The sequence below is a fragment of the Pinus tabuliformis genome, chromosome 6, assembly GCF_031772625.1.
Source record: "Pinus tabuliformis cultivar Carrire ecotype Pingquan chromosome 6, CPIR1, whole genome shotgun sequence".
In the NCBI taxonomy this organism is placed as follows: domain Eukaryota; kingdom Viridiplantae; phylum Streptophyta; class Pinopsida; order Pinales; family Pinaceae; genus Pinus; species Pinus tabuliformis.
The window spans coordinates 1096289986-1096305184 of record NC_142292.1 but is presented as its reverse complement, the minus strand read 5'-3'; the positions used below and the strand labels follow the sequence as shown (position 1 = coordinate 1096305184).

At 36.8% G+C, this 15199-nt stretch overlaps 1 long non-coding RNA gene across 1 annotated transcript; it reads right to left on the bottom strand.

Annotated features, from left to right (window-relative positions):
* Nucleotides 1–12285: 12285 nt before the first annotated feature.
* Nucleotides 12286–13360, bottom strand: LOC149262740 (uncharacterized). Its single transcript, XR_016249539.1, has 3 exons — nt 13000–13360; nt 12836–12908; nt 12286–12587 (listed from the first exon to the last, which is right to left on the bottom strand). It is a non-coding gene; the product is annotated as an uncharacterized LOC149262740 (long non-coding RNA).
* Nucleotides 13361–15199: the final 1839 nt, after the last annotated feature.

Genomic DNA, 15199 nt, shown 5'->3' with positions numbered 1-15199 from the left:
TCCACACATATCCGGGTGAAGGAGGTGTATTTTCCTTTTAGAGTCGCATCTGATATCTTTAGAAAATGCCCCAGTTTGTTGCCTATTGTTTTCAGAGATTCCAATAGCCAATAATCCAGAGGAAGGGAGTATAGTCTGGTCCATACCGGTACCAATGTGAATGTCTCGCGTTCCGGGACAAAATTCATCATCCATGGCCGCATGTAGAGGCCTACCGCAACATAGAAATATGGTCCTCCTTCGAACACTCTGTCTTTATCCTTTAGGCTTGTGAATACTACTGTGAAGAAGCCCTTAGATCCTAGATGGAGGTGTATTCCCCCTTTGGCTTCCAGTGACTCCTTATCCATAGGTGCAGCACCCTCTCCATCGGCCATATCCCCATGAATTTACATATGACCGCATATTTCGTCATATGATCCCTATGCGCTTGTAGCGTTGGGTCGCTTAAGATGACCCAAGGAATGATGTTTGACTTGGGTTTGCGGACCCTAGTTGTCCTTATGGAAGTAGGTTTTTGATTGCTACCCCCTTTTTCCTTCTCCTTACTAGCTTCCTGCTGATCCCCTTCCTGTTCATGAGGTTTGTTTCTTCCCAATATTTCTGTGTTTCTTGCCTCTGTTGCCTTCTCTAGGGGTTTCTTGAAATGTTGCTTTCCTGCATCCTTGCTTCTATCCATAACTACTTGACTGTAGGAGGGAGCAGCACTCCCCCTTGCACGTCCCGCCATGGTGCCCAGCGTCAAAACCCTAACGCCAACCCTAGATCAAGTTGTAGAGCCTTTTCCACCCAAACCTCTGTTCAATACAGTTTTGCAATAATACTATTATTATTAATATTGAACATTAGTTTAATAATCATAAGCCAAGAATTTAGTCATATTAATAATACGATTAATACTAAATACTAATATTAATATTAATAACACATAATACTAATAATAATACTAATTAATATTAGCATTAGTGATATGAATATTAGTATTATTAACATTATTAATATTAATATAAATATTTAGTGTTATTAAAATTTATATCCATTATTGGCAATATGAGTAATATTATTATTTAGTAAAAAAAAAAATCATTTTATAAATTATTTATATATAAGTAATAAATAAAGGAAAAATTAATAATGGTCGTTTTATAAATTAATTAAACATTATAGCCATTGAGATAATAAGATAATATATTAATAATAAATACTTAGTTTCAAGTATAATCCTTTTATAAATTAATAAATATTATTAAAACCCTGGTCAAATATAACCATTGAGTTAATAAGTTGACATTCAAAAATAAAGAATATATATATTGATTAAATTAACAATTAATAAATTAATTAAATAATATTAAATTTTTCCTTTTCTTCCTTTGGTCAATCTCCTTATTTAACATTCTTTCTAGATCTCCCTATTTAACCTTCTTCCTAGATCTGTTTCTTTATCATGCCCTCAAGATGAACCACACTTGTTAGTTCGAAACTCTTCAACCAAAATCTTCAATATGACTTTTTCCAAAAAAATATTTGATAAACTTAAATTTATATAAAATAATAAATAAACATTAAAATTCTAATCCTATTTACTTACTCACCGTAAATAAAGAAATAATATGTTTAATGAAAAAAATGAAACCAACAATAGTCATTCAAAAATGAAATCAATAATAATTATGTGCATTCATTTGCGTTGGTAGACGATTAAAAAATAACTTTGTATTAAGAATATGAAAGGGCTTATCAAAATCAAATACATACTATTGAAGCTGCATAAGCGGGGCTATTAAAATGAGAAAGCCAAAAATCATATAACATGATAATGAGCTATAGGTGAGTAAGATATGTCTCCGTAGTTTACATGTATGGAGAAATGAGTTACCTGGGTAAGATATGTCTCCGTAGTTTACATGTATGGTAAAAGTAACTTCACTTTATCATTGCGACCTGTAAGTTTCATTTTTCGTCTTATTTTTCTTTGGTGTATACATTCTTATTTCAGGTTTTTATAGAGTCGCGTTCCTAAGAGGCCCATCTAACTGTCCTTTACTTGTCACTTGGTTTTAGTTTAGCTTTTTCTTTTCTAAATTATGTACCTTTAATTAGGTTTCTTCTTTTTAAACATTGTTTCAGTTTTAGGTGCTTTTTCGGAGAATAACTTTTAATACGTTTTATATTCTTAATTTTTTAATTTGCTATTTTAGTGTAAATTAATTTTGTTGTTTTTTTTAAATTATTTTTCATGAAAATATGTATTTACGTTTTCTTTTCTTAAATTTTTAGGGTGATGGGATATTTTACTTTATTCGTGTGTGACTTGTTTTCTTATTGATAAATTTTTAAAAATTATTATTATTATTTTAATAATAGAGGGGTATATCATTTTAAAAAATCTAGTGTTTTAGATTGATTATATATTTTACGATTTTTTTTTTTAATAGATTTTTAAATTATTTATCATTATTTTAATAATAAATAAAAATCTCAAAACTATTAATAATTAAATTTATTATATAATTTTAAAAAATCAAGTTATATATATTTTTCAAATAATTAAGATTATTTCCAATAGTTAGGTAGAATAGTTGTTATTTTTTTCATCCAAATTCAAATCCCCACTAGTAACATGTCATCTTGATAAATATTGTTGTAATGGCTTCCCAAGAGTTAGAGTGAGGTTGTTGGTCCATAGATATACTCACATACTCACTTTGAGGAAGATAATAGCCATTTCTTTAATATTTAAATTTTGTTTTAAGTAAACCTACCCATATCCATCTTGACTTTGGATCTATCAAGTGTCCAGAGGGATAAAATATCTCAAGATGCAAACCCCTTTTTTGAGTGCAAAACTTGAGGGAAGGTATGACACCCTAAGTGTTGTAAATATTTACTATTTACTTTTACTGCAATGAACCTAGTAATTCATATACTAGGAGTAAGGTTATTAAGTATGAAGGAAATTGGATTATTTCTTAAAAAAATCAGTTTGTTAAAGAACTATGCTGAGTCTCAAAATTTATGGACGAGACCTTAGTAAATTATCAGATACAAGACAATTATCTTTTCTTTTCTTTCCCTAAAGATTAAAAAATATTTTAGTGGGAAGTAGGATGCCAAGGATAGCATTTTTGGAAAAAGAATGGAGACATCAGAGAAAAGGGAAGACCTGAACAGGAAACTAGGAAGGTGGGCAAGATGTTGCCTATGGAGTATTCTTGAGCTAGACCAGGGCTAGTGGAAACTCCATAATACAGACTTGGTCTGTGAAAAATTCTAGGTTCGACAAAGTGTTCCTAATGCCAATGAATTTAATATGAACATTATTGTCTAAGTGATTGTTCTAGAACTGAGGAGCTTGAGGGCAAAAATTGGACGTAATTGCCAAAGACAAACAAAAAAAGAAAAACAGAGAAAATGGATAATATACATAAATAAGTTCTACAAATGTTTGGATGAAACTCTTATGGAACTTGGTAGATAAGGAGCAGTAACCCTACTAAGTGATCTAGGTGGCTCCAGAGACACACACAGGACAAAGAGGGCTTATTAAAGCTCAAAAGTCAAAGTGTTTGGATTATGTTCAAACCAAGTTCATGTTAGAGATCTCGTCGTCGTGATCGCGGTGTTGCAAATGGTTCGTCAAATCGAGTCTGTATGCGAAAGTTAGGAGCAGTCAAAGTTCAGGTTGACTTTGTTGACTGGGCAGGCTTAAGGAGGCCGCAATTTGGACCAAATCCGGCCACCGGATTCCAGCAAACCTGGGCCAGATCCGGGCAAATTTGTGGCCTGATTAATTTGACTCCTTCGACCAAATTTTTAAATTTTCGAACATGCATTATTATTACTAAAAGTTAAAAATATATACATATATATATGAAAAGGGGGGTGGTGGGCCACCACCCCCCACCACCCCACGCCTTTCCCTCAACCTCACAACACAATTTTTTTTTTTTTAAATTACATGTGGCTCGGCAGCCGGTGGCCATTACCCCGTCGAGCCCTCCAACCGAACTCACTGTCATATGTTAAAAACAATGGTACATGGGGTGGGCGGGCCACCTCCGTTGGACTCGGCCCAGACCCAACCCTCTTATCGTATGCCGTAAATATGAATGCGGGGCCGGCGGGGACTGAACCCGCCCGACCAACGTGGGCCAGCCCCCACTGGGTGACCCCATAAATGAACCATGTGTCACACATAAAACAACACGCCTCCATCTATCGTGTACCATAAAAAACCAACGACGCTCCAAAATTTTAATACAACAAATCAATGTGCCAACCTTGCTGCGGGAATTAAGGGGCGGGCCGCCCAATGCAGACCCGACCCCGAAACATGCAGATTCTTTGTTAAAAAAATAAATAATAATAATAATAATAAAAATAAAATAATAATAATAATAAATAAATAAATAAAAATAAAAATTATATGCGGTTATTAAAAATAGATTTTTGGTTAATATGGAGGGGTCGAGGTTTGACCACCTAACCTCATCCTTATAATTTGGATCTCATACCAACCTGCGAAACCACATTTCATTGACAACTTTGCCCAAGAATTAATATAAACTTTCATTTGCACAGTGCGCCTAGGCAGATGGAGGAACCAGGAGAGGGCATGGAAAACGAGGCAGAATATTTTTTAATTAATTTTTTAATGCAGGCAGAACCATGACTGAGCGAAAAATCCAGGAGGGTGAAATTTTTGTAGTGTCCAAATTGTACAAATTTTATGTCGATCCTACACCTCTCAGCGACACGAACCCGATGGCGCAGTCAGTTTCCTGATCTGAGCAGTAGATTTGCAGAGGACCCGGAGGAGGGAATCTTTGAGGAATCTAGGGGGAATCTAAAATATTCCTTGAGCCCCAGATTTCCACTTTCTCAGAATTCAGAAATTTGACAGTCGATTTTGCACTATTCGACGCCACAAATCTGATGGTGTGTTCAGATTTTCCATTTGATCATTCTATTTTTCAGCCACTTTTCTAAGTGGAGTGCAGGTGTCAGCGTTCATGTGTGAGCAGTCATTTCCATGCGATTCGATGCCGTGAGATCGATGGTCCAAACAGCTTCAGCAGTTTGACATCCTCTTCTTCAAATGGCCCTTGGATGTGAGGTATATCCAGTGTATTCATGTACTTCTTTTGTTATGTATTGCGCTGCACAGATCCCTATTTGATGCTTGACGTGGGATCTCATCTCTTACTTGTTTTCATGATTCCTGCTTGATGTGATGCGGAATCATCTGTGTGATGTACTTGTTGTCATGAATCGTCATGTTTTGTTCGAGATCCCTTTGTCGTCATGTTGATGGGATGCTCATGTGTCGCCATGTATGTTTGCATTGAGATCCCTTTTATGCCATGTTGGCGGGATGCTCATCATGCATGAGTTTTGTGTCATACTGATAGGAGTCCTTTTTGACTGAGAGTTCCTATATCAGAACATCTCTTGGAGCTACTCCTGCGTGAGGGAATTTTCCTTATATGATAACAATGTCACCTCTTATGTACATCATCACTATTGACAGCACTTAATGTAGCGGCCTACACCATCTTGACACCAGGGCCCAGAGACATAGTCCCTCTTGGACGAACTCCATTATCAACGTCTTGAGTTTCATGTGCTGATGATTGACGTGTTCCTCTTATTTACAACATGCAAATGTATTCATTTATGTTCTTTTAGAAATGCAATTTAACACATCACGAAAGTAAAAGGTCTTGGAAGGGTCCTTTGTCACACCCGAACCTGGATCAAGTGGTATTAGAGCGGTCTTTGCATGGATGTGAATTGCAGCGTGAACAATGGAACGTGCAACGAAAAAGGATGAAAAAGCGATGTACAAGAACATGCTCAAAATTTCCAAAAGGGTGGAAATAATGTATGAAACTCTACAGAAAGAGACAGAGGAAAAGGAGCGATTGCAGCTTCAATTGTGAGCCACAGAAGAGGCCTTAGAAGAATTGAAGCACAACAAACATAATCTTCAAACAGAGAACGCTGAATTGAAGATGCTTCTACATGAAGAGAAAGAGGAGAAACATATTTTTCAATGACAACTGCAAGCAAAGGATGAGGCCTTTGAAAAGCTGCAACGTGACCCATGTGAGGTAAAATGTAATTCTCCGAATTCATGTATGTTTCCTGATGATGATTTCGCTGTTTTTGAAAATCATACCACAGGAATTGGCTCCAAATTGTTGAAGAAAATGGGGTATGAAGGAAAAGGCTTAGGCGTTAATGGCCAAGGCATTGTCAACCCCATCAAAGTAGAAGAATTACCCCATCAGGCAGGACTTGGGTATGTCAGAAAGGAAGTTGGGGAATGCACCGAGACAACTAGCAAACCACCAACAACAGATGATGAGAAGCCCTCATCAGTTCTTTCCAAATCGAAAGAGGAGGTAAATAATGTTTATTTCCTTTCGGTTTCGTCTTCACATAGTATGATTTCTGTTGGAGATTTGGAGATCCCAATTATAGGGACAAACATGAGGCTCCTTACTAGGACAAGGCATGAGGAGGAAAAAGAACTTGGTGTTAATAACCAAGGCATAACTCAACCATTGGAGGTTGTGCAGAGACCTCAATTTGCAGGCTCGAGATACACCAAAGGGGAATGCTCGAATGTGTCAGATTACATCGTCGAAATCGTCGAGGAAAGAGAATGATGGGAACACATCCCCATCATCCCATGACAATTTTCATTGCAAGGAAAGAGTCGAGGCAAGCTCTCATCACCATACTTACACCAGAGACGGAAAGGAAAGTGATGCACGAGTCCCCGACATATAACCATACTTAACAAAATGATGCCAGGGTTACCCAGCATATACCCACAGTATGCATATTAAAAATGCATCCACAACTGCCCAAGTATTTAACTTTGAAATGGAGTCAAATCTTCAACCATTTAATGGTTATGACCCCTTTATAAGTTCCTTTTATCGGAACTTCAATCACCCTGCCAAAACCTCCTATCTGGCTTTAAATCCTTCACAACGTTCAATCTCCTTTTTATTAAAGCTTTCTATTAATTCTTCCTTATCGGGACTTTAAAACCCATGAACCATAAGTTATGCCTTTGGTTAACTCCTCGACCGTATATATATAACACCTTTTCCTTTTCCAAAGGAAAACACATACACAAACCCACCTTTTCCGCCTTTATACGGCTCCTGCACAAATTCCGAGGCTATCTTTTCCCTTTATCGCATTCAGACATCGCAAGTTCCACGGTCTTACCACTTGTGTGCCATATCACCCCTTTTCCTCCGACATGCGACTACACAATTGCTATCGGAAACATTATTAGCGCTTTTTCCAAGGAACCCTCAGAACCATATCAACTATCGCGCACGATAATACACAGGAATACAAAGGAAATTCCCCTCTGAACAACATACACGGACTTCAAATACTATAGACCCGCGACTATGATTATCGTCGGGTCCAGTCTCTACTTACTCCACGCTTCCACTGCGCCGAACTTCGATGGGTCCGAGCTCCGATATTCCAATAATCGCTATTGGCTATCGCTTCTTCACCCATGCCTAACTTCTTCCGCTGCAAACCTCCGATTACGTGATTGTCAATCGGTCTATCAATGATATCGCCACATCACTCGTCGAAGTTTGCTATTTCAGTTGTCACCATTCCTTGGAACCTATGAAATGCGATTGCGACTTTCAATCATGGTCGTTGATCTTTGAAGATCCAACGATTGCTGAGCATCAATTCTTTACTTCTCCGCTCATCCCTTTACTTAGAATTTATGCCATTTTCAATGGTTTCTGCGGCTCTTTTGGGTTCTTCAGAGGTTCTTCCTCCTTCGCTATTTCGCTGCGACTCTTCCTTCTGAGCTTCACTTTGCATGCACCTCTACTTCAAAGAAACTCTTGATCTTTCAAGTGGATCAATACGATTTCTTTGAATCGCTCTTCTTCTCTGCGCGTCCTTCAAACTCTGCCTTCTGCTTCCACTGTTCAACTTTCTCTGAGCTGGACTCCTTAGCGAATTCTTGCTTCGCAACTCCTCTCCAAAGAAAACTCTGTCTTTCACTTGGATTCAATGATCCCGTTATGGTTCCCCTAAATCATTCTCTCCCTCTGCATCCTTCAGAATTCTGTTTGTACCTGTACAGAGCCTACAAATTCACAAGTAATTCATTTATGAAATACTCTTCAACACAAATTGACACAGTCAGGATAAAACTCTGTATATATATATGTGAAAAACACAAGATTACATTTGAGACTCCTTGGTCTCGCATAGGCTTGATCTTCTACTATCAGTGGCCTCTTATTTCTTGCCTGTAGGCTTACATATATTTATCTGTCTCGCTCTCTATCTCTTCTGTATCTTGAACGCGCAGGTTCATCACACATATATTTATATGGAAACATTGGATCGGCTCATTGTGAAGGATCCGATCACATCCTTTCCTCGAATCACTCAACTAAAGCCCTAAAGCTCACTACATGCATACATTTGTGGCAGATTATAATTAATAAGTCTTCGAGAGACTTATCCATTCCATCTTTTCTCTATTTTAAAACAGAAAAGTCCCCTTATTCAGCTCGATGGTCCACATCCTCTCTTTGCTCTACTTTGGACTCTTTTGACATTACTGCCCACTCATGTTCTCATTTATTTGAGAGCACTTACAATTTCTTTCATTATCTAATTAAATCACTAAAAGGCCTAAATTACATTAACTTAAGACTTAGGAAAACTATTTCCTAAAAATACATGACCCCCTTATGTCTACTTTAATTACAATGATTTTCCTTGGGCTGAATGCTCCTGCATCAGACTCCCGAAGTAGAAAGTATTCATGATCTCCTGATCATGTGTCTTCTGGTCTTTGTCTTCCTGGATCCCACACTTTGTTCTGTAACTATCCACATGCTTTGTTCCCTTGTTGTTGCTGCACTTTTGCTATCTTTTGCTCCATTTTCTTCTTCTTGTCAATCAAATTCAAGTTCTGATTGATCTTGCTTCCTGCTGCTACCATTTTCCTCCATTTGAACTGCTTCATCATCATTTGCCACATTTCTTCAATCTCTGTTTCCAGCACATCTTTGGACTGGTCCATATTCTTCTTCTTACTTCTGTCTCCTTCTCTTTGTTTCAGGTTGTTGTTGTCTTCTATGCTGACTCTTGCTTTGCCGATTTCTCCTTTGCTTGCTTCAACTTTTGCCTTGGTCACTTTACTGACTTCTATTTTGCTTGCTCCAACTTTTGGTTTGCTTGCGCTTGATGTGACTCCTATGTTGACTTTAACTTTGCTTGTTGCCTCCCTATCATCCTTACCCTCTTGCACTGAATCATGATTGTTCAGCACTCTCTCCAGCAATTTAACATCCCTGCTCCATGGATTGAATTCTTCCACAAAATCTCCTTCTTCCATCTTTAAGTGGCTTAGCTGTGCCAAATCTCCTCCAGCATTTGCAACAAAACCTGCACTCACAAAACACTTGTTAGAATTAAAAACACAAGGTTGTTGTGCCTTGTTTTCCTTTGGCAACAATTCAGTTTGTTGCACTGTTTTTTCCTCCTCTGTCAGCACATCAGTATGCTGATTTGAACTCTCAACTGAATTCGTGAGACTGTCCATCAGTCTCTCTTTCATACCATCTTCTTCAATGATATCTCTCTGCTTTTGTCCACTGTAGTCCACTCTTCTTTTGCAGTGTCAATCATCTGAATTCTCATTATCACCTCCTTTCTCTTGTGACTGTTACTCATGACAATTCTTTTGTCTTCCTTCTTCAGCATTCTCTCTTGAACATCTATCTTCTATCTTTCAAACTAGAAACAATTAGTGTTGCCAGATTATAGATCTTGTTGATCAATGGTGGGGAGAGGATCCAAGTGTTCCTCGACACGGGTGCCAGAATAGTCAAGAACTCGACAAAATTGCACAGAGTTAGTGGCCCAGTGGGCACCAACCCACCCTTGAGAACCACGCCCATAATCCATGTGGGATATTTGATTCAAGTTGAAAATCGAATTAAGCATATTAAATTAGCAACTCTGCAATTTAATATAAGTAGGACAAATAAAAATACTAAGGATCTCATTGCTTGTATTCATATATGCTATACAATTTTTTCGAAAATGTTTAGTACATATAAGTAACTAGTTCGATAATTTTTAATACATACAAGCAATTTTCTCTTGCCATTAAATAAAACCAAGGAAAAGCTTAATTGTACAATGTAAAGTTTTTTTTTCACACACACACATATATATAACTGTGGTAGTCCACGCTTTGAAGGCATGAAGGAATTATTTATTAGGGAAAAGATTCCTTTTAATGACAGATCATAGTAGTTTGACCAATTTCTTTAAGCAACCTAGTTTCAATGCACGACAAGCCAGATGGACTGTTTTTCTAAGTCAATATGACTTCGAAATCAATTTTAATGCGATGGGTAAGTTGGAATAATGACTATGTCATGATTGTTTAACAGGTCAAATCAGACGGAGAGTTTCTGGTAGAAACTCTGCATATTCTTGGCTAGAGAGAAAAATGTTAAGGAGGCAAGCTATCATACAAGTTAAAGTGTAGTGGAGACATTATGGCCAGGGGAAAGCCACCTGGGAATATACAAACTTTATGTAGGAGGCATATCCCGAGTTCTTCCAAGAAGCAGGAAAATAAATGAACATCGAGGGCGATGCTTCGCTCAGGGGGGGATGTGACACCCCCAAGTATTGTAAATATTTGATATTTACTTTTACTTAAATGGACTTGGTAATTCATATAGTTAGAGTAAGGTTGTTGAGTACTAATAAAATTGGATTATTTATAAAAAAACTCAGTTGTTTAAAGAACTATGTTGAGTCTTAGAATTGACGGATGAGACCTTCGTAAATTCTCAATTACTAGACAGTTAAAGACAATTATCTTCTCTTTTCTTTCCCTAGAGATTAAAAAACATCTTGGTGTGAAGGAGGATGCCAAGGATAGGATTTTTGGAAAACTACTGGAGGCATCAGAGAAAAGAGAAGACCAGAACAGGAAATTGGGAAGGTGGGCAGGAGGTTGCCTGTGGAGTATTCTTGAGCTAGACCAGGGCCAATGGAAACTCCAGGATACTGGACTGAGTGATCCTGAGGCCAGTGAATTTGATCTGAAAATTACTGTCTAAGTGACTGTTCTGGAGCTGAGGAGCTGGGGGGGAGAAATTGAACATAATTGGCAATTCTCATTGGTAGGGTGGTTTGGTCTTGCCTGTAAATTCTTGGACAAACAACATAACAGATAAATATGTGTGTGGGTTGTTTTATTAAAAAAAAAAAAGAACCGGTAGGAATTTTTTTTAGATACTCTTTTGTAATAAAAAAAGGGGGTTTTGTGTGTAAACTGTGTAAGTTATTTCCTTCTTAAAATAGTATGTGAAAATGTATTGTGGAAGGAATTTATTAGTAGTTTTTGTAAAAGATGAAAAAAAGAGAATACGGATAATATACATAAATAAGTTCTGCAAATTTTCAGATGGAACCCCTATGGAACTTGGTAAATAGGGAGCGGTAACCCTACTAAGACTTATAAAGAATGTATACCCCAAAAAGAAGAAAAATGACTCTGTAAAAACAAAGTATAATTCTGTAACGACAATGTTTACAATCTATTATCATAATGTAGGGAAAAGAATTAAAAAAAGAAAACAATTATTATAAATCGACAAGAAAGGATAAACCACCTTATGGAAAACATTAAGGAAATACTTATGTTCTATATTAAAGATTAGAAAGGGAACGCTTCCTCAGGTGAGAACAAGAACCTTTAGTGGACAACTTTCTAGATTTATTCCCTAGCCCAATCAGTTCACCAATGACCAAGGAAATGGTTTTGGAAGTCGATTTTCTGTGTCAAAAGGCAGGATGAGTGGTACAAGCCAGGGTTGTTAGGAGATACGTGCTAGCCTAAGAAAGAGAAGAATTTTAGATTATATCTTCTAAAATAGATCCAAATACATGCATCTTCGTTGCACCCTATAATGAAAAACTAAGAACATAAGAATAATATTATTACTCATACGTTCTTTTATAGTTTTGCAAGAAATCATGTAAACCCTGGTTCTAAACTCAAGAGAAGAACAAAATATGTGATGTCTACGAAAGTTGCCAAAAAGAACGACCAAATAAACATTGTTAAAGAAATATCACTCCTTAACAAAAAAATGTACACAACCTCAAGGGGTTGGCAACTTAAATAACAAACAATATATTACAATACTTGATTAGCTCCAATATCCAGAGCATAACTTTAGAGAGGAAATATATTAAGCCCGGAAAGAGCTTGATTGCTCGAGGATTACATGCAACAACAAAGAAAAATCACTAAATGTAATTCATAACATAATAACATTAAAACTTGTACATGCTCGTGGCCACAACTATTACAGAGCGCATAATAGATTGAACCCTTAGGTCAACCATGACGGAGAGAAGGAGTAATGAGAACCTGTAACCGAGCAATAAACATTATTGATATGAGGACGTGGAAATGCAACCCTTGATTAAGATGCTTTGACTAGGTGGAGGGTTTTGAGCCAACCTGGTAGTTCCTACAACAACAGAGAACTCAAGTTAGACCTATCATCTGCGAGATAAAGAGAAAACTCAAATGCAACAAGTAAACATGTTAAGGGAGATTTTATAACCATACTTCCAATGGCGGAAAAACGAGCATAAAATACATGAGCCGCGATGCTAAACGTTGAAGGGCCAACAATCATGAGTACATGTGATGAACCAATAACATCGAAAGAAAATGTAGCTTGGTAGAAAAAAAGAACAAAAACATTCTACTTACCATCGTTCTGTATGTTCTTAAACCGAAAGGAGACTGGAAACTTAAAATTACTGGTTGTTCCACTGACTGCAACCTGAGACTTAAAACAAAACAAAAGAGATAAACTATAGTAGGAGGGTTAAACTGTAATCAAAACCTTCAATGACAATTCAAATTGTACATGCCTTCCCTATTGCAGTTGAAGAAACCCTAGCTGAGAGAGGGTTTGGCAGGTTGAGCATTTTCAGCTGTAGGAGCGTAATAATGACTGGTTAACTGAGCCAGAAAATTGGGTAGTTACCCATCACCAACTAGAAACGATTAGCGTCGTCGGATTACAGATCCTGTTGATCAATAGTGGGGAAAGGATCCAAGTGTTCCTCAACATGGTTGCTAGAATAATTGAGAACCTGCGAGGCCTGCACAGAGTTAGTGGCCTAGCTAGTGCCAACCAACCGTTGAGAACCACACCCTTAATCCATTCAGGATATATGATTCAAGTTGAAAATCGAATTAAGCATCTTAAATTAGCAGCTCCTCGATTTAATATAAGTAGGACAAATAAAAATACCAAGGATTTGATTGCTTGTATTCATATATGCTATAAATTTTCTTCGAAAATGTTAGTACCTATAAATAACTAGTTCGATAATGTTTAATACATACAAGCAATTTGCTCTTGCCATTAAATAAACCAAGAAAAAACATAATTTTACAATATAAATTTTATATATATATATAATTTATTTATTTATTTATTTTTAATGTTGGTTGAGTTTTGTTATTTTGTACATGTTAAAAAGGTTTGCACCTCGAGAGATTTGATCTCTTTTGGCACTTATAGATCTTGAGTTAAGATGAATTTAGGTTGGTTTAATTATTAATAATTTAATTTATTTTATTTTATTTTTTATGTAATTTGATTGAGTCAAAATGTTTTCATTAATAATTATAGTTATATATATTTGTGTGTGTGTGTAATTTTACTGAGTCAAAATGTTTAGATAACATACCATACCATGACATTACAACATCTTTTCCATATTAGACTATTGAGCTTCTCTAGGCCCAATTAATATATTACAAGTTTGATGAAAAACATTTTTTTTTTACAATACAACATCTCTTCCATATTAGACTAGTGAGCTTCTTTCCATCCAATTAATATACTACAAATTTAATGAAAACCATTTTTTTCCTTTATTTTTTTTTTTTTCTCTTGGAAAAAGTCATAATTTCTATTAACTTAAGAAATTACATTTTGTAGATGCCGAGGCATATGCATATGGAGGCTTTACTTGCCTTATTAGGAGACATATAAGTCTGTTTACAAAAATTTTGACTGCTGAGTGGTAGATCTCCTCGCAGGGAGTCTGTAGTCAGTGTTAATCAAAACTGCCCTCTACAGCTAGAGGGAAAAAGAAGCAAAATATATATTTCTCCTCTGTACAGAGAGAGTACTATGTCTGTCTATACATAAACTGTTTTTACAGCCGACTGATAGAAAAAACTAATACATGTTTATACAATAAGCACTTCAAAAAACATGAGCTTAGAGCCCAATTTGTCCCTGTTCTATAAACGGTCTGTGGTAATATTGATGGTGGGTACCATCAATCTCCTCCTGTATCAACCAGACATTGTCCTGAAGATGCGTTGCCTCTTTTGAAAGTTGGTCAGCCTCCGTGTTTTGTTCCCTGTAGATATGTCGACAGACAAAAGAGTCAAATATGTTTATCAACCTGTGAGCTTCCTCCATAATATGTCTGAGAGAATATGCATTGCATTGAGATGTATTATTGAGCCAATTACATACGATTTTTGAATCACCAAATAACTGCAGGTGTGTGCAATGATGAGATAATGCAAAATGTATGAGGTGTTTTGCAGAGCAGAGTTCGGCAAAATTGTTCGTGCCCATCCCCAAGTTTATTTGGATTTTGAAGCAGTGTTTATCATTCAGGTGTAAAATCAGTCCCCCTCCACATCCAGCTTCCTGGGCAGAGCCATCAAAATATGCCCAAGGTTTAGATTTATCTATGATCTCCGGGGAGATGATGCGCTGAGGGGCAACGGGGTCTTCTTCTGGAAGGAGATCATAATCTGAGATTATGTGCTGAGTGATGGATGGCCAGTGTGGTTCTCTGAGATTGAAGATGGATTGATTCCTAGCTATCCAGATGGCCCAGTTGACAAGGAGAGGCATGTTTCGGGCTTTGCCTTTATGAGCAAGGCACCATAAGTTCCAAGCATCTTGAATGTTGTTGCCTTGCCAGGGGAGTAAGGAAGGGTAATGAGCAGATATACCGTTCCATAACTCTTTAGATGAAGGGCATTTCAGGAAGAGATGTTCGTGTTCTCATTAGCCATACGACAGAAATCGCA